At 36.2% G+C, this 19,277-nt stretch overlaps 1 protein-coding gene across 28 annotated transcripts in view; it reads right to left on the minus strand.

Annotated features, from left to right (window-relative positions):
• The window catches only part of PAM (peptidylglycine alpha-amidating monooxygenase), a 132,185-nt gene that overhangs the window by 85,478 nt on the left and 27,430 nt on the right, over positions 1-19,277 (minus strand). For 5 of the 28 annotated variants that reach the window (XM_065045463.1, XM_065045469.1, XM_065045465.1 and 2 more), the window contains exon 2: positions 17,854-18,101. The exons of the other annotated variants lie outside the window; for them this stretch is intronic. The gene's annotated coding sequence lies outside the window, so the exon portion shown is untranslated. The remainder of the gene's footprint in view (positions 1-17,853; positions 18,102-19,277) is intronic. 28 annotated transcript variants of the gene reach the window in all.

Genomic DNA, 19,277 nt, shown 5'->3' on the forward strand with positions numbered 1-19,277 from the left:
TGCTCCAGATTTTCAAAGCCTTTTATTGTAGCCAGTATCAAGTTATTTTGCTATTCCATCAAGTTCTAGAAGTAGTAACAAAAAGCTTGTTGAGACAGATAACAAAGAACACTTGAATACCATATGTGAACAAGTGCAGGGACAGACCCCAGAAACTTTCAACTCTCTTTCCAGAGAGATTCAACAGAACCAAGAGACACAGTGAAACATCAAACACTTAAGAAATTTAGGTAAGAATACAATTTCCCTGTTTTTATGTAATTTAGAAAGCTCACAATGTACGAAAGCTTAATTTTACAGCAGATATTGGTGCTAACTTATGCTTTTAGGAAAATACTGAGATTAAAAGGTTTCAAGGCCAAATACTTCAAAAAAGCAGGTTGTGAGGGGAAGACCATTTGCTTGCAGACAATGTAACTCCTGTTTCTACATATGCTTTAAAACACAGTATTTTGTCAAAATCATTGAAAGATATGGAATGAAATCAAAACCACAGAAGAATTCTTTAAATGCAGATGAGCGAATCTTGGTTTTATAGTGCAGAGCAGACTTCAGACAGTGAAAACCCCAGTAGGAAACACATTTCAGAGAAACTGCTTTGTATTTTCTAGCAAAAGCTTACCCTTTGTCCCACATCCATTCCTCATCAATTCCTTCAAACCCTTCAGAAGATTTCCTAAGGTACATTCTCCAAAGCAACACTTATTGCTGTTCCATGTGTTAAGATATTATGTTCCTAATGATCCAAATAAATTGGCAAATAATACACAACTAGAAAGCAGTCCCATGAATGAAACTGAAAAAGCAGCACCTTTTTGTAGAACAGAATAAAGGTCTAGAAATAAGAAAATTATTTTAAGAAGAATATTTAGTATTTACTCTTGTAATTGAACAAAATAGATGTGATTCCAGAAATCTCTTTACAAAAGTATATATATGCGCATATACATATATATATATATTAAATTTATCTCACAACACTTAAATTACAGTCTTGACACTTAAGAGGAATAAATGACAGAGTAATTACAAATTGTATAACAAGTCTACCTTGCAGCAACATATTTAGGTTGAAATTGTTCAGCACACAATAACTTGCCAGTACATATATTATATATGCATATATAATAGCCTGATCAACATATTTTCCCTTGAGGAGACAACAATCTGCCTAGAAAGTAGTAATCAAACACTTTTTCTTTTTTTTTTTTTCTTTTTTTTTTTTTTTTAAACAGAATCCTGAGGACAGTGTCACAGTCTGGTAAGTTTCAGAAAGAAAGATAGCACTCCTTTGCCGGGAGATTTACTTCCAGTATTTTGCAGGTCTAGACAGTTTAAATTTAAACAAAAACAAAAAAAAATATGAGAGGAAAAACACTGAGGTTATTTTTCACTTCATCAGTCACAGGACTTACAGGTTTACTTCAGATTGCAGTCTAAATGTCTTCAGTCCTATTAATTTTTAATCTTCTATATAAAAAACAGCTTAATCTGACATGCAAGGCATTTTTAGACATGGCAAAAATGTCTGGTCTTATGGCCAGAACATGAATTCCTGGCCAAACTGGAACACAGAAATCAGATAAGCATTTCTGGCCACATGCCCTAGAGAAGAACCAATGAGATCCACGATGTTTCTGGAGTTGTCAAGAAATAACAGGGACAAATATTACCAAGATTAAGACCAATTGTGTGCCTTTTAAAAAATAAAAATAAAAAAAATAATTACAACCATGAAAGGCAATCAGAGCTACTTCAAAACACTGACTCACCATTCTGACTTATAAAAAATGAGGCATCACAAACATTTCTTATTCACAGATGAGATGCCTTTTATTACGTGCAAGTTTTTCACTTAGGAAAAAAAGGAAACATTTAAGATTGACAATCCACTATTCAAACTAACCAGTATGCAAAAGCAGATTCAAGTTCTTTGCACAAATATTGACCAGCCAGGTTTCGCAAAGGCTTACAATTCCTTTATGCCTGATTCTCCAAGGCAATCACCATAATGAATACTGAATACTCTTCAAAATACAGCCTTTAGAGACACGATTTGTCCACATGAGCACAAGTCTAATCACATGAACTCCTTTGGATTACTCATGGGAAGATGCACTTACGTGCATACGCACTGGAAGCCTGCTCACAATCCAAGCTACACAACCATCAGCAAGTGGCAAGCACACAACTTTGTTTGCAGGAAAGCTGGAATGATTTTTGTTTGTAGCATAATACACACCAATTTTTTCTGGTTTGTCTTTTAATAATCAAGTTCCCATAAAGCAAACTGTTTTGGCACAAATTCAATTAAAATTTAAGAAAACTACTTTGCTGTCTAAAATGGGTATAAAATTGTTACTCTTAATTTTAATTAATTTTAACTAAGAATACATTTTAATGTTTCACTTCAATGCAGTGGCATGAAACAACTACAAACCAGAGATCAGACTGTCCTTCCCAGGCAGTTAGCAATAGGACAAGGGGGCATGGGCTTAAACTCTACCAGGGGAAATTTAGGCTGGATATTAGAAAGAAATTCTTTACAGAGAGAGTGATCAGGCATTGGAATGGCCTGCCCAGGGAGGTAGTGGACTCGCCGTCCCTAGAGGTTTTTAAACTGAGATTGGACATGGCACTTAGTGCCATGATCTAGTAAACGGACTAGAGTTGGACCAAGGGTTGGACTCGATGATCTCTGAGGTCTTTTCCAACCCAGTCGATTCTGTGATTCTGTGATTCTTTCAGAATCAGATTGGTGAAGAAACTAATTTACAGATTTGTATTTTGATTAGAACCTTCACATTAGTTTAGTGAACTTTACAAACCCGTAATAAAAACAAAGTTTTAGACTAATAAATGGAAACACTTTTTAATTAACATATTAATGTTTATTAATGCTATATTACTGAACTTTTGATAATGGAAAAAACTGGAAGGTTTCTTACATATTGCAGTGCTTCTTAGCAGTTTTTCCAAATGCAACACATTAACATTTTTCAAAGCAGTATCTTAGCTCCTCCTAGCACAACATCATCTGTTTCTTTATCAAGTCCCAAACCCCTCACTCCCAGTTCCCTACTCCATAGGACTGATTTTTCTGACAGAGGGTGAAAGCTATGGGGCAATGGTGGGGGTGTGGGTCAAGGAGAGAAGAAATAGAAGTCACTTACATGGTGTATACAAAAAACAGTAAAAAAGCTTTAAAAAAAATGAAGAATGGGATTTTTAAAATAGTATTTTTTAGCTATGGCATTATTTACATGTCTATTACTCTGTAAACTATAGAGTATTTGGGTTTCCTACATTTTATTACTTCTGGGACAAGAACATGCATTGCTGCAGAAAAATAAAAAAATCATTATAGATTTTTCAAAAATGCTTAATTAAAAATAATATTGAATACTACATATTGAGCTACTCACAGCCTTTTTTTCCCCTTCATTTAACTCTTAAGTGTTAAGCAAGACACTATACAGATTTTGATCACAAGTTACTTCTAGTTTCAGACACACATTTTTACTCAGAAGTAAATTATTCAAGATGAGTCTCAAAAACTGAATCCCAAAAGACTTCAGAGACGCACAAGTTGAAAGAAATCAGGCAGAAGAGAACTGAGAGCAAAGTATAAAAGTGTTGAAGATTAATGTTTTTCAGGTCAGCATTAAATATTATTCACACAAACCTTTCACTGTCACATTTTAAGTTCTCCTCATTGATAAAATAGAAAGCAACTATTATCATCTCAAGGCAAAAACATTTTTGCAATGGATTACTTTAACTGACAGCTTGCTATAAGGCAGATTATTTCACTGACTAATAAAATAAATTGGTGCAAATAAAAATAAGGTGGGAGTTGCAATAGTGTTTTAAAAAGTTCAACTGCTCCAGCTAGCCCATGGACACTGGATAGCATAAACAACTGTAAGGGTAAGGCAAAAAGACTTCAGTATTGCACATTAATTCCACCTGTACAGAGGCATGACATACAGCTTGGCAGGGAACACAGAACATACACCAAACTCACCTTGAACTACCATGCTGACCTGACCTTTCAAATTAAATTTGTAATTTCATAGTTACAAACATACCATAAATCTACCCTTTTTACCTGAATTGCTGATGGCAATACAGGCTGGAAGTCACAGTACTAGAGAACACAGTGTAACGAGGTGAAGATCAAGAGCCAAGCCAATGATGGAAACCAGAGAAACAGATTAAAAAAAAATAAAACAAAACAAAAAAAACCAGACAGTAATTCGACATTAAACAATGTAATTGGCATGGCCTTTTTCAGCTTGAATCAAGTCATTTTAAGTATTGGGAATGAGGCCATAATTCATACAGCAGAACCTCCACACCAGCAGGAAAACATAACTGCTTTTTCCCCAGGTTCAAATTGCATCCTATGCTTTTCTTCCCTCTTTTTATGCAAGGACTACTTTCCAACTCTTACACAAGATAGGACTGCAGGTCTGACAATGTGCAGCTCTTTTCCAAATATGGCTGTTTCCTCTCATCAAAGACAATGCCCTCAGTGACTCAAACACTTTTACTTTGTGTTTCCATCTTCCCTCAAACTCCAGATGTAGGCTTTTATCTTTCAATTCACACTTCAGTAGTGGGAAGGGATAATATCAATACTTTCACTACTCAAAGCACTTTTGGTAGCATCTCTAAAGCTGTTCTATTTTATACATCATAAGCAGAACTATCTTTCCTAGCTTTCAATGAAAGCTGTAAAAGCTCATTTTCGCAATAATCCAGATGACAAACCTGCGTTTCGGACTGCGTTCCAAACCATCTTCTTGGCAAAATTTTTTGTAATGTTAGAGACATCTGTTTTTGCATCAAGATATAACTTGGTATGGTGATGCACAATATGCTGGTTAAGAGGGTTGCGCTCACAGCGCCGCGAGGATGAAGGTTCGCTTTCTTCTGTCTAGAAGATCCACCAGTGCCATGGCAAACTTGAATTTGGATATTTTAAGCTAACAAAAGGAAAGTTTGAGCAGGAATTGCTGTATGATGACAAAGTACCAATATGTGCCAGAGATACTAGAGGGGAAGTTGGAAACCAGGACATGGGATACCTCAACATTGAAACTTCACAGTCTAAACTACACTTTGTATCCAATGATTAGGGCATTTCAAACTGTGTGAGAACTAACAGTACTGATTTTAGATATACACATTCTAAAAATTAGGCTTGAGAACCCATAGTCAATTTTCTCTTCTCAAAGCTGCATTACAGTGACAGCTACTTACCCCTGCCCAGTAAGCACTCCCAATAGCCTTTGGTAACATGTTTTTAGACTCATCTTTGTATGGTTATGTAATGCTTTATTTAAAGTCACATTATTTGTGAGGTATACAGAGTTAGAGCACTGCTTCTGTATCATTTCTAGCTAAAACCTTCAAGGGAGAAATGGCGTACTATATCATCAGCAAAGACGCCACATCTACCACCTGACAGAAGAGCTAACCACAGCACTTTATTAGGTCATTATAAAACATATTAGTGCTGTTATTTTTCAGATAATTCAGATAATACTTGAAGGCGGTTCAAACACTTTGTAACTGGTTGGCATCTCCTCAGAAAATCTGATAGTAGATGTTTTTCACAGATGCACCTTTATAACAGAGAAGTTTAGGAAATGTATGATGTTTATATGATGAAATAAAACGATTCATTAGCAAGATAATACTGTCAGTCAAAATACTAAAGGGAATGGGGAAAAAATGGCCATTACCTCTTTAGTACGAAGTAACTTGTTCCTATATTATGCCTCTTCCTTCCCACATTCAGCCTAACATATTGCCATGCCTGTCTCTGAGCCCAGGGACTGCCAACAGCATCTCCTGTCATGGGCACAGACATCGGGGTATGGTACATCAGTTTATGGAAACTTGTTACATATTGTATCCAATGGTTACCTGGTGGAATTTGTTGGAATTTTTCAGCTTTCCAGCAGGTAGCAACTGAATGTTCAAATCTTGCCAACACTCTTTTGCTAATGAATAACCTAAGCTTTCTTTTTGCGCAGGACTATCCTTAAAATTTTATTGCATCCTGCAACCACTATACATCACTATTAAACAAAAAAAAGATTAAGAACTATTTCAGTAAGGTTTATGGAGTTTTAAGTAGATAGATTCTGTTATAACTGTGAGATTAAGAGCCACCTTAAAAATATGAAGCTGAAGCTGACAGTTTAAAAATATTGAACAGAACCAAAAGAAAAAAACAAAACAAAACCACACCCACACAAAAAAAAAAAAAAACAAATGAAACAAAACACCACCACCAACAACAAAACAAAACACAAATAAATATCCCCCAAACAAACAAACCAACCACCGGACATGTTTTGGTATCCTAACCTGCAAACAAACAAGTTGAATTGCAATATCATTTAATTTTATATGGTGTTTAAAATATGTGTAGTAAGTAACCATCAACTGGGTCATTGCTTTACAAAATCTAAACTAAAGCACATTACTTTTTCTTTGAGCTGCAGGGTACACTATGCAGAGAAGTGTTAGTTCCAAAACCTTCTTCCTCCACAATGCAACCGAAGTGATTGCATTAACCAAAACAGTGATGTCACCCTTCTATCGAAGACAGCTACACAAACGAAAAAGCTCCTGATGGAAAATCAATTGCATTCAAGTTTGCACACCTTATTTATTCCTTGAGGAATTCTGCAGAAACAGTAAATGAAATCAGTACTCAGGGAGAAACACAACCATCCTTACTGTTCAATTTCATAGTGCCACACCTTGAGTAGACTCATCACAGCACACCTAGAAGTTTAACTCTCAATTTGGTCCTGTGTGCACTGTTTGCTTCCTCTACCTAGGCTATATGAAGCAACAGAAGCGATACAGCTCTTTTTGTAACTGCACAGCAGTGCATGCAAGCTCCACAAGACGAACTGCAGCAGGCTGCCAGGAGCCCGAGCTGCACAGTTGCACTGGATTTGCATGGGATTTCAATCACAGATAAAGGCTTGATTTATTAGTGATGTAACTGTACAAAATACATCAACATCATCTCACAATGTGTCACATAGCTATAGTTTCCTAACAGACAACCTGCTGAAGTATAACAAACAATTCAGACCAAGTGGAATGAAACAATTTTGAAGCAGCAGGAACAAGTGTTATTATGATGTCTGCAATTAGACGTTTCAGAGAGGCCACAGAGTGCTTTATCCTTTACTGTGGCTCCATGCTCCTTTTAAAGGCAATGAAATAAGGAAACAGCTGCTAACAGAGCTCAACTTCTGCAGAAGTGAAGGAGATGGGCAGCACACAGGAAAAACACGTAGGCAGAATAAAGGTGGCACAGCAAAAAAACCCTAATTCTGTCTGTTGAGTTGTATGTCCTTGTCATGAATTTTAACATTACTGCTGGATGGAAGGTGATCTTCATTTCTTTACCACATACCTACTGCATAAAAGAACTTTCCAGAAACTCATGACTAGCAGCTAAGTCATCTCAAATTTGTTTTCAAACAGTTTTAACGGATTTTAATACTTTTGAAGAAATTGCCACTGAGTAAAATAGGCAGTTCTATTTAACCTCTAATTACTATCCAGTACTTTCATAGGCGTTCTGTATCAGATGCATCAGATGACAACTGATTTATGAGCTTTGGTGTCGTACTTTGGCCAAAGAGAACCAAACCAGATTCTGCATTAAGCTGCAAAGATAAACATTTTCTATATTCTTAAGTTACTTAGCAGTCAGAGAGGCCTGATATAATTTGATGATCATTGTTTGCTTTGGAGGGACAAAAAGCAAACCAACCAAACAAACCAATCCACAACAAGGTAGCTGTGTTAATACAGCTACATTTAACACTGCACCAATAAAAGCCAGTACTGCTCTCTTTTACTGTAATACTCGCAGTGTCAAACAGAAATCCTGACAGCTTTGTAGTGGCTTCAGCAGCTATCACTGACAAGCTGAAGAGACTGATGCTGAAGCACCTTTGCACCATATGCTTTCCTACAAACCAGTTTCAGAAAGTTAAGCAAAAAGATATCTAATAAAACTGCCCTTCCAAGATACTGCTCTGAGAGTTCATCTGAGTTAGCTTTCCTGTTAAGCATTTGCTGGTTTTAAAGACAGGAAACAAAGCAGTCATAAAAATCCATTATCAGACATAGTGGGAAATCAGGCAATCAGTAGCAGCCTTAACTACAGCTTTGTCAGTCATTATGATGTACAAACCAAGAACTGGAAAAGTAAATAATAACACCCATAAAATAAATTGACAAATTAAAATCTGACCATTTTCTTTTTAAAAAAATGGCTTTATAAAGCAAATCATGCAGTTATGTATAAAAGTATATCTATTATACAAGTGATGCAAAGATCCCTTTGTAAAATATAATGAAAAAAGGTTGTTTTCTTGTTCAAAACAATCTTTCCAGATCATTTTCAAAATCGTATTTCACTGATAGCTATAACTACTCTCATTAAAAGTCAGAAAACACAGATTTATTTTTTTCCCATACCCTGTTGTACTTCACCTTGTTGTACTTCACCCATAACACACCAAATGCTTTCTTGTTTATGGCATCTCCAAAATACCAAATATCTTCATCCTTATATCAACCAGCTGAATTCGCTGAAAAGGGGTTTTTTTTGGTTGCTGTTTGTTTGTTTGTTTGTTTTTAAGTAGCATTTTGTAGAAACTTAGGGAAGTCCCTTCCTGATTCTGCATAGAATCTTGATCTATTCTGGCAGGACAGGAGAGAGATAAACTCCAGCAGGACAGTAAAATTAAGCAGCTTTGTGCTGACTGAAACCAGAAAACATAGATTGCATTCTTTTGATGTGATCTATCTGTCAGTAGACTCAACAAGCCCAAATTATTGCAAGCAGCAGTTTTAAGACACCTAATCTTTATAGCGCAGGGTGAAGGCTTTTCCCAGTCACTATTTTAAGTAGCCCATGTTGCAGCCTTTTTTGAAAACGGTACCACACTCTAAGAAAGAAGAGTAGTAACAGTAAAAACTGCTTTAATTTCCACAGCTTCTGATGCTCATGAACATGCTTTGAGTTGAGAAAATCAAGATGTCTTGAGAAAACAGTTCTGGCTTCTCAGCCCAGATAGAAGTCTGCTCCTAGGTATAAGCTGAAACCTGTAAAACTAACTGCATTTCAAATGGAGAAACTGCAGCCCAATTGTTTGAACCTGTCCATACAACACCTATTTGTGTCTGCCTTGATCAGCATGGAATTGGTTGCTTTTGAAGTTTAAAACATCGTACTTCAGAGTTAATTCAGTATTTGCTTGAAATGAAAAGCATGAATACTTCATCATTGTCTTTGATCTCCCTCAGGCTGTCAGCTCTAATAGGTGTGACCGATTTGTTTCTACTTAATACTGTTTTTACAGATGTCCAGGAAAGCACAAAAGGGACAGAAATCTTTTTATATTACATAATAAAATAAAATCAGATTTGACTACATGAGAAATTAAGAATAAAACTGACAAGGAATAAGTTTAGAGGCAACTAAGATAGTTCTCTAGCTGAAAAACAAAACAAAAAAGCCATACACCACAAACCCAAGTAAATGTTTATACAGACTTTTTCATCAGTCTAAACTTGATCTTGTATTATCTCAAGAACTTAGAAACGTTCCCTTATGTAGATAAATTCTGAATTTTACAATATCTTATCTGCAAACCAAATTTTTTTAAAGAAAATCTGCAAAAAGTAATCCACGGTGCTGCCTAAAATTTGAAACATTGTCCCTGCTATTTCATTGTATTACAAAGTCTCCATGTACTAGATGAAACAGTAGACACTAAATGTTAAAAAAAAAGTTACTGACCAATGACATCACTAATAATTGTCACTATAATAAATATTACAACCCTAAAATTTCTGTGTAGAGATTGGAGATTTATTTTCCAATTATCTTTGGGCAGGACACAGATATTTTGCTACACAGAGAATTTTAAACTAACTCATTATAATCACAGAAAATTCTCCTGAGAACACTTTTCAGTCAGGCTGAAGACAGATGCTGCATGTGTCCAGCACCAAGTAACACAGACTGCCACTCAAATACACGTCACCTACAAGCTCCACCTGTGTTTGAATTACTATAGCAAAACCATTCATTATATCTTCAAAGGCTCCACAATTTTGTAATGTTAAAAGATAAACTCTTAACTAGATCATGTTACCAATGAGTAGACATTTTGTCCTGTTTGCAGAGAAAAAGGTTAAAATATTGAAACACAGATAGAAGCTTAACAGCTTCCTGTAAAAAAGTTTTCTTTTAAAGTATATGTTGAAAGTATCTACTTTAGTAAACTCTCATTCAGTCATAAAATAAAAACACAAGTTTTAGGCTTACAGTTTGCACTCAAGTACAGAAGATTATATTGTATTTGGGTATTTGTTTTCCTTTTCATGTTTGCGGCATTCTTCTTTGAAATCCAGCATAATGCTTTTAAGGCCACATCAACACTGAAGAATTCCATACTCTGTTGTCCCACACAAACGTGACAACAAAAAAGATAAAAGATATAACCTACTTTTATTAAATTCAATTTAACACAACTGCACAATATTTAATCCCACTTAAAGAGTAAAGCACACATATTATGGACCACTGGAAGAGCAAATAAAACTAAGAAAAAAAAAGATACTACACTACTGAATCACAAAATCACTCCTAAAGCACACTGAGGATCAAGAGTATGAAAAATGACACAAAACCTAATTCTTCTGGTATATATGTGGATATCTCAACAGGCATATCTAAGAGACTAACTGACAAGTGTTACTAAATTCTATTCCTAGTGCTTCCATGATACAAGGAAGTAGCTAGAAACTAAAACACAACTTCACACAAGGTGCTTTGGGACCAAGCCAAGAGCTAAAATCAAGTACACCCATACTGGAGCACTGTTCACAACAAACCATCACACCAGTTCTTATAAAATCTCACTGCTCTCAGTAAAACTCACCAGAGCTAATATACACAAGTAAATGGGACACTTCTAAAAGCTTATATTGGAGTCAAGAGTGATAGATACAGCATTTCTTGTTACGATATCAGATTTTAATTACAGAAAACCAGAAATACAATACTTACTGTTCATAATATTTACATAGTAACTTCTATTACTAGTGAGCTTTTTTACATGGTAACTTCTACTACGGGTGAGCTACTGTAACCAAAAAGTAAAACAAAACACACATTGCATACATAATTCCTTGAAAGCATATAGATTTGTAAAGTCTCATTCAACCTCATTACCAGAATTGCTTTAAGATCTTTTTAGGCTGATGAATTGAAAAAAAAAAAAAAAAAAAAAGACAGTTTTGCAACAAATCAAACTCAAGTTTTTCCCAAACAAACAAAATAAACTGGTAAGTATCACTTTCTGCCTGAAGTATGGTGACCCTGCATCTCTCATCTCCCAGGACACATAATTTGCTATTTGACACAAACATACATGAAATCAGCCTTATTTCTGCAATTTCCCAAAATCACAAGTTAGGGACTAAGTATCTTTCTCCCTTTTTGTCTGTTATAGAACTGATGGCATGTTTAGCTGCTTGGGTTCTCCTGTTTTTCTTTGAGGATGCTCTGAGGATTGCAGATGACAATGAGACAAAAATCAGCCTTCTACCTCCTTTGTGAGCCCAGTGCTCCACAAGAAGCTGGCTAATTTAGAAGATGGAACAGCTACAATTACTAGCAGTTTCACAAATCTGCACTGATGTAACTTTGATCTCAGCCAAACTGATTGTTTCAGGATTATTTAGTAAATTCAGCTGCATAAAAAAAAAGCACCCCACACTGCTCTGGTCACTCACTAAACAGTTGTCACATCCAAAAGTTCTGTAGCAGCGATTACTCTGAAGTAGCAGTGAGGCCAACCTCTGAGCTGTTTGCCAAGGGAACCCTGAGGCATCCCTGAGGCATCCCTTCCAAGCAGGAGAGGGAAGGATGACATACTACTAACTTGAGTAATACACAGCTCTTCAGATCTACATTAGGGTACTCTAGGGAAAACTCGAAGAAATTTTGTATTGTCACATTCCTTCTTATTGACTGTAAAGCTCACTTTAAACATCAAGTCCCTGCAATACTGAAATTCTACACTACTTTTCTGAACAACTTGCTCCTCTCCTGCCCTTCAAATCCACATCTCTTCTTTAAGAGGAACATTGAAAGAAAGCACTACCAAAAAATCTACAACCCTCTTTTCATGGATGTCTTTACTGATGAAGCAAAAGCCCTCAAAACATTCATGTTATGTTAAATTTTTCATTTTACACTCCCCCCTCCCCCCCCCAAAAAAAAAGAAAAAAGGTAGTACAGTGATTGTAGAAGTACTGTTTTCATTGTAGCAATCTGATTCCTCTTCACTAGCCCATCATCAGTATTTCTCTGTGGCTGAAGGATTTAAGTAACCAGAGTGACTGATCCATTGTGGTCCTCATGCACTAGAACTTCTTTCAGGTGTGTTTTAAGGACACAAACGGTTGGTTAGAAGACTCTTAACACACCATCAAGTAAAAATATTCATCAGCTTAATTCTACCACACAACTCTAAAGAAAAAAAGCTACTGGCATTGCTCAATATGTAATGGAAGTCAGACATGGAAATCTTGCAGAAGTCCTAGACTGTTTCATTCCTTTAGAAAACAAGATGATCTGGTTTAGTTCTGAACTTAAAGCTCGTTTCTGACTGCCACTCTTTTCCATTGTAAATCACAGATTCACATTCAGAAAAATGAAAATGAAACTCATCCCCAGTATAAACTGTGCAGCTTTCACTTAAGTCAACATAATTCACTGTCTCAAGTCAACATAATTTTTTGCAAGTGTGAACGAGTGAGTGTGTGCATGTGGAAAGACAGGAGGAGAGATACCACAAATCAATGAGTTGAAGTGTCCTTTGCAAGCACCTCACGCCACACTAGCCTGCAAGGACCATACTGGGGGGCAGGGAGGACTGTAACCCCTTCATTTATTGTCTTTAGTGAAAGGTTCACTGCCCTTAAAGGTTATCAGGCAGCCTTACTAGACAAAAATCAAACTTTGCACCAGGAAGATTTAGACTGGATATTGGGAAAAACTTATTCACAGAGAGGGTTGGCAGGCATTGGAACAGGCTGCCCAGGGAAGTGGTGGAGATGCTTAAAAGACACATAGATGAGGTTCTTAGGGACATGATTTAGAGGTGGCCTTGGCAGTGCTAGCTTAACAGTTAGACTTGTTCCATCCAAAATGGTTCTATGATTCTACAGTTTATTGTCGGCCAAGGTTCTTCCAGCACCTCCAAATGAAATCCTTTTACCTTGATATTAATTCTAGTGCACTGAAAAGAATATCATTATTTAAAAAAACAAAACAAAAAACAAAAAAAAAACCACACAATAAAAAGAAAACCAAAACAAACAAGTTAAAAAACCACAAACAAACCACCAAAAAACCCTCACCTTCAACCTCTCTGAGGTAAATAATAGAACTTCATGAACACTGGTACTTAACTAAATCATAAATTAATGCCTCAGCTAGATGCACAGCACTGCTTCTGTTCTGAAGTTAAATAGTCAAAATGTTGAGAACAAGTAGCCAAAATAATAATGTGACCTCATAATTTTGATTTTTATTCAGGAAAAAACAAACCAAAACAAACAAAAAACAACAAACAAAACCACAATATGGCAACCCGGGTCATATGGAAGAAGGAGCTCGAAAACCAAAAAATAAGAACTATACGAGACCAAAATAAAATCATAAATAAATAAATAAATAAGTTAAGTCCTACACACCTCCCCCCCTGCCATGCAGAACAAGCTAAATGTACATGAAGAGGGCAAACACAAAACAGTCAGTTGAGGGTAACACAAGTTCTACAGAATGCTAAGAAATCTTAGTACACTATTATTTTTGTTTTATGTTTGCCTTTACACTTTTTCTAGAAAAGGAGTATATAATTTTGGAAATAAATGCATTAGTGGAATGAAAACAGGTTACCAGTCAATATGGACTGGAAGTACTCATTAAACCCCCAGAACTTTAGGAGCATTCACGAGAACATTCAGGAGAACAGCAGTCCTAACTATCAGTTCTGCCTGTTTTATTGTTTTGTTACACACATTGAGACAAAGATGTACACATGGTTCCAGGCAAAAGAAAGGCACTTAAAGTCAGTTAAAGGAATTTTATGCAGGTTGTTCTTTATTTTCATGCAGCTAGAGGGGAAATTCTGCGTCTCAGGGGCATAAAAGAAGGGACATATTTGGAATAATGGTGACAAAAAAAAAAAGACACACAAGCATTGCATATGGATTTTTCTACATTTGTAGCCCTCCTGATTAAAGAATTCAATCTTACAGAATTATGTGAGTGCTTACCTCTAAGTAATTTCATTTATCTTGACAAGACTATTACATACAGGATTGTCTGCAAATCTCAGCAAAATTAGGGCACAATTTCTCTCCTGTTGATTAAAATGAAAGCGGCAAGGCCTTCATCTCCCCATTTCACATACAGATGTATAAATAATGTCATAAGAAACAGGAGGCAAATTATGTTGATTCATGTTGATGGGTTTCAGAGCTGGACACTGGAGCTGAGTCTCTGCTGGGACAGCTCTGGGAAGGTCCATGGACAGGGTTTACTGCTCCTTTGAGTCCCTAATTTGGGGCACTACCCACGGCCTACCATCCAATGTTCAAACACGATCTGAAATTTCTCTAAGATTTCTATCTGAATAGTAATTCGCACAAATTTTAGAGAAAATGTTCAGAAACTGTCTATTTAAATAAACTAAATCAATTAACTAAAACCTCCTGTGCCAATCGTCTCTTCTGTGTCACAGCTGCATTTGAACAGAGAAATTTAGAAGAACATAAAACCCTACCACATTTTTAGGGTATGGTTCCACTTTTTGACTAAGCAAGTAAAGTGGGATGCGCACAGAGCTCATGCTTCGTGGGGCAGTTGATCCTCTCTTCTCTACTGTGACAGATTTTGTGAGTCCATAGCTTTGAGTGGAATAGGTTCATATCTTCAATTTGGTTTTGCTACAGATGAGGTTTCAGTTGCCAGCTCAATCAGTTCACGCTATGACTGCTGTAGGGAGAGATGAGCACCAGGAGACTGAGGCCAAGGAAAGGAAAAGCAAGACTACTCTTTTCAGCAGTAGCCAGGCACTGAACTGACTTAGCATCAAACTTTATTAGCATTAGCTGACATAATCTTCTTGTCTTGCTATATAGTAGAAACAGAAAGAGTTTCCAATTTACCCTGTTCAAGTCTTTTTTTTTTTTACTTTACAAACTTCTCCTTTAGTCCATTTTTAAGATCATTATGCCCATTTCTTCATTCTCAATATCCCTTTGAAACTCCCTCTAATTCTGTAATGTCCTTCTGTATGGCTAGTATTACAGACTTGTAATACTAGACAGGTTTCTTTTTTCTTTACCCCTTCCCTCAGTACCATTCTGTTTGCTTTCTCCTCAGAATTAAGAAAACATGCCAATTAATGACACCACAATAACAGAAGATCTCAAGTAGCTGTGCAAGTATTACAATAAAAATAGAGTACACCCAAATATGCACCCCCATAAATGACTTTACAGGATTATAGTAGAAGAACAAACAGAAGTCTTGTTTCTGTGACAGATCGGTTGAATGCGAAATCTTCCCTGGGCAGCCTGTTCCAAAGCCTGACAATGCTTTCTGTGAAGACTTCTTTTCTTGATATCCAATCTAAACCTTCCCTGGCTCAACTTGAGGCCATTTCCCCTTGTCCTATCTCTTGCTACCTGGGAGAAGAGACCAAAACCCTCCATGCTACAGCCTCCTTTCAGTTAGTTGTAGAGAACGATAAGGTCTTCCCTCAGCCTCCTTTTCTTCAGGCTAAACAGCCCCAGCTCACTCAACCGCTCCTCATATTCTACTCCTGAACATTTTATGCATCTTTTTGTCCTTATTTGTTAGGTAAACTTGCCGATTAAATCAGAAAACATGCACAGCACCTAAAGCCATAAAATAAAGGAGTACATTGTGGCCAATATGAGACTGTGTTTAGTAAATAAATACCTATTTTTTAATGTATCAAATATGAAAGTTAACAGATGTCAGCATTGGAATGGGAGTTGGCTTTTTCAGTTCACCTAAAATATTCTTCTATATATTCACATCCAAACTAATAGCTAGGCAGTCAAGTAGAAAAATAATAGCAAATGTATCTTTGTACCAGAAAACAAAAAATCTTCAGTCTATATGGACTTATAAATATTTGAAAAAGAAAACAAACATAAAAATGTTACTAGACAGTGTTCCTCATTGTACTAATGCAACATGTCTATTGTGATGAACAGTATTTCCACATCTCGTGTGTAGCACTGGACTGGCTAAATGCCTTATTAGTCAGTGCATGCTAAGCACTTAGCTTAAGAATTGTCAAGAGAGGACCCTATTCCCAAAAAAAGACTGAGTATCTAAATAAACCAATGGATGTTATGGTCAGAAAACATAAAACAAAACAGGTAGACTACTTTTGCATACAGTACTTAATGCATACATACTTAATATATACTTAATATATACTTATATATATTTATATACAATATATATATATTTTTATATATATATATATATTTAATATATACTTAACACTTTGCATAATGTATACTTAATAGATGGCAGGAGCAGACAGGTAAATTGGTGAGCTTGTACAAAACATACCACCTTAATGTAGAACTTCCTGCTATACCAAATCCCCTTTTTACAAACTTGTTTCCATTTACACCAATAGTTCTTTACTGCATTCCCTGCCCCCGTCCCAAAATTATTCTACTTTCAATTATTTTATAAGCAAAACCCCACAGTTTTCAGGGTGGAGAAATCAAAATACAATAAAGCCCAAATGAAGGCATTAAAAGAAGACTTAAAACAGGACATTCATAGTTCTGCAGCTTAGCTCCTGCAGGTTTGGGCTTTTTATTTTGTTTTGGGGCATTTTTTTCTTGTGGGCGATTTTTTGGTAAAAGACAGAAACAGACAGCTTATGTACTGGGCATGGCTATTTGCAACCATGGTAATGTAACGCAATGCAGAAAGTGGACTAGGAGAAGGAAAAAAATTCCAGCTCTGAAACAGTCAAGAGCTTAGCATTTCAGGCTAACTAGTGAACCTAGGTTGCATGGCCAAAATGTGCAGGAGTCCTCTGAGTTTCTCATAAAACTAGTTCCTTCAGTGTTTTATTATGTTTTCCCACTATTCAAGATAAACAACAAAGCCTCTGCTTTCTTAAAGAGTAACTGTAGATTTCAATATGAACTCACATTTCCTTATACAAACAAAATTGCATGCAGAACAGTTGCACGAGAGTATGTTAATTCAGTGTTATACTATCTACAGAAAGAAGAAAAAAAGAAAAGGTGAGTGGAGGTTAATTTTTATTGTTGTTGATTTGTTTCAATTAAAAAAAAAACCAAACAAAACCAAAACTGAGCATTTTTCTCTTGGGTAATGCTCTAGTTACATAATTTATGTTCTCTTCTTATGAATAATAACAAAAATAAGCTCTGGCAATTTTAATTGGTAAAAATCTCCCACTACTTAACAAATCAGTTTTTAACTTCAGGAATTTTTAGTTTGCCTTTTTTTTCATGTTGTCGAAGATTACCTAGACTTTGCCAAGTTTAAATTACACGAGCTATGCAACTGGTTAATGCATTATGCATTTAGCAAACGATGGAACAGTGGATTAAACAAAACAAGCCTGACACCTCACAATATAAGGATACATAAAAATTATTAAATATGAAGCAGAAGCCTCTTACCTTCCAGTCTCATGAATTCTTAAAATGATAGCAGATAATAGAACATATCAAGAGATGCTTATGATCTTCTGCAAGGGCTGAATCATCTTCACGTAGATGCTGTGAATAGCCCCTGTATGCATACTGACATCATCAGTAAAGACTTGGAGGCAGAGGATACTATGGTAACCATGCAATGTGCTGAGAGAGAGAAGCCTTTAATTGCTTTAACAACTTCCTGAGGTTCGGGCTACTGGGCTTCCATTTGCCTAGAAGGAAATGAAGGTTGTCACAGAGGCAATGAGTGTGACACTGTGCAGAAAAAGAACAATGCATCCTGCATCTACTAATTGTGATGTGACTTTTAAAAGACAAGTGTCACAGCCTGAATCCATTACTGAAATTTTCTAACATCAGCAAGCTCTGCCAGGAGTCACAGGTCAAGAAGTAATACTGTCAGGTAGCAATTTTATAAACACTTGTATTTTGTTTTCTCTATATGCATTTATACCACCACATCGAGACATTACGTTCTTCAAGCCATGGCACAGTTTTAACTAAAGGGTGTTCTGTACTGGAGGTTCTAAGACTGATCACAACAGAACCTGAAGTCCTAATACTCAGGCTCAGGTACAGTATAAACTGTCAGGCTGTAAAATGAGGTATTTATCCTCGTATCATGTCTCTTCAATTTCAATGACTACCCGCCACTATTCACTTACTAAGGACAAACCTCAGGTAAATATTACCAGACGTGACATGATATGGCTAACAGACAGCTGAATAAGATTTGGCTATGTTTTCCAGAGAACTGCAGTATTATCTCTTCATCTGGCACACAAATAGCTCACCTGGGGTTATTTCGCTTTACAAAAATAAAAAATAACCACATGACTAACAGCCAAATTTGAATTACACAAAACCAAAATGAAAGCACAGGGGATGGAGGGGAAAAAAGGACAAAAGAAACCCCCAAGTCACACTGGCTTTAGTTTTTAGTTCTAACAAGTTTGGGGTTTTAATTCTTAAGGGTATCTGGGGAACACATTGCTGTCTGTAGGTCTGGCTTAACTATTATAAGGTTATTGTGAAATCTGTTTCACTGCTTTCACACAAACATGATAGAAATCAGACAACAATGATGCAGACATTCCAGTTTTGAATTCTCTAAGCACTCAGTTCACCTTACTGGTAATTTCCCCAGCTAAAGCTCTCCCTGAGCAGTACAATCAACAGTTCTTTTAGAAGTGTACTGTTTCCCCAGAAGACAGAATCAATCATTTTATCTAGGGGATTTGGCTCAAGGCTGCAAATCAGAGTCTTGAAATTAATGTTATTTTTCCTTTAAAGATCAGATTATTGGGTAATCTTTGACAGTTTCTATTCCAATCTAATCCCCCTTCTCACAACTGTTAGATATTTAAAAACCAAAACCAAACACAAAC

This window comes from Columba livia, chromosome Z (assembly GCF_036013475.1).
Source record: "Columba livia isolate bColLiv1 breed racing homer chromosome Z, bColLiv1.pat.W.v2, whole genome shotgun sequence".
NCBI lineage: Eukaryota > Metazoa > Chordata > Aves > Columbiformes > Columbidae > Columba > Columba livia.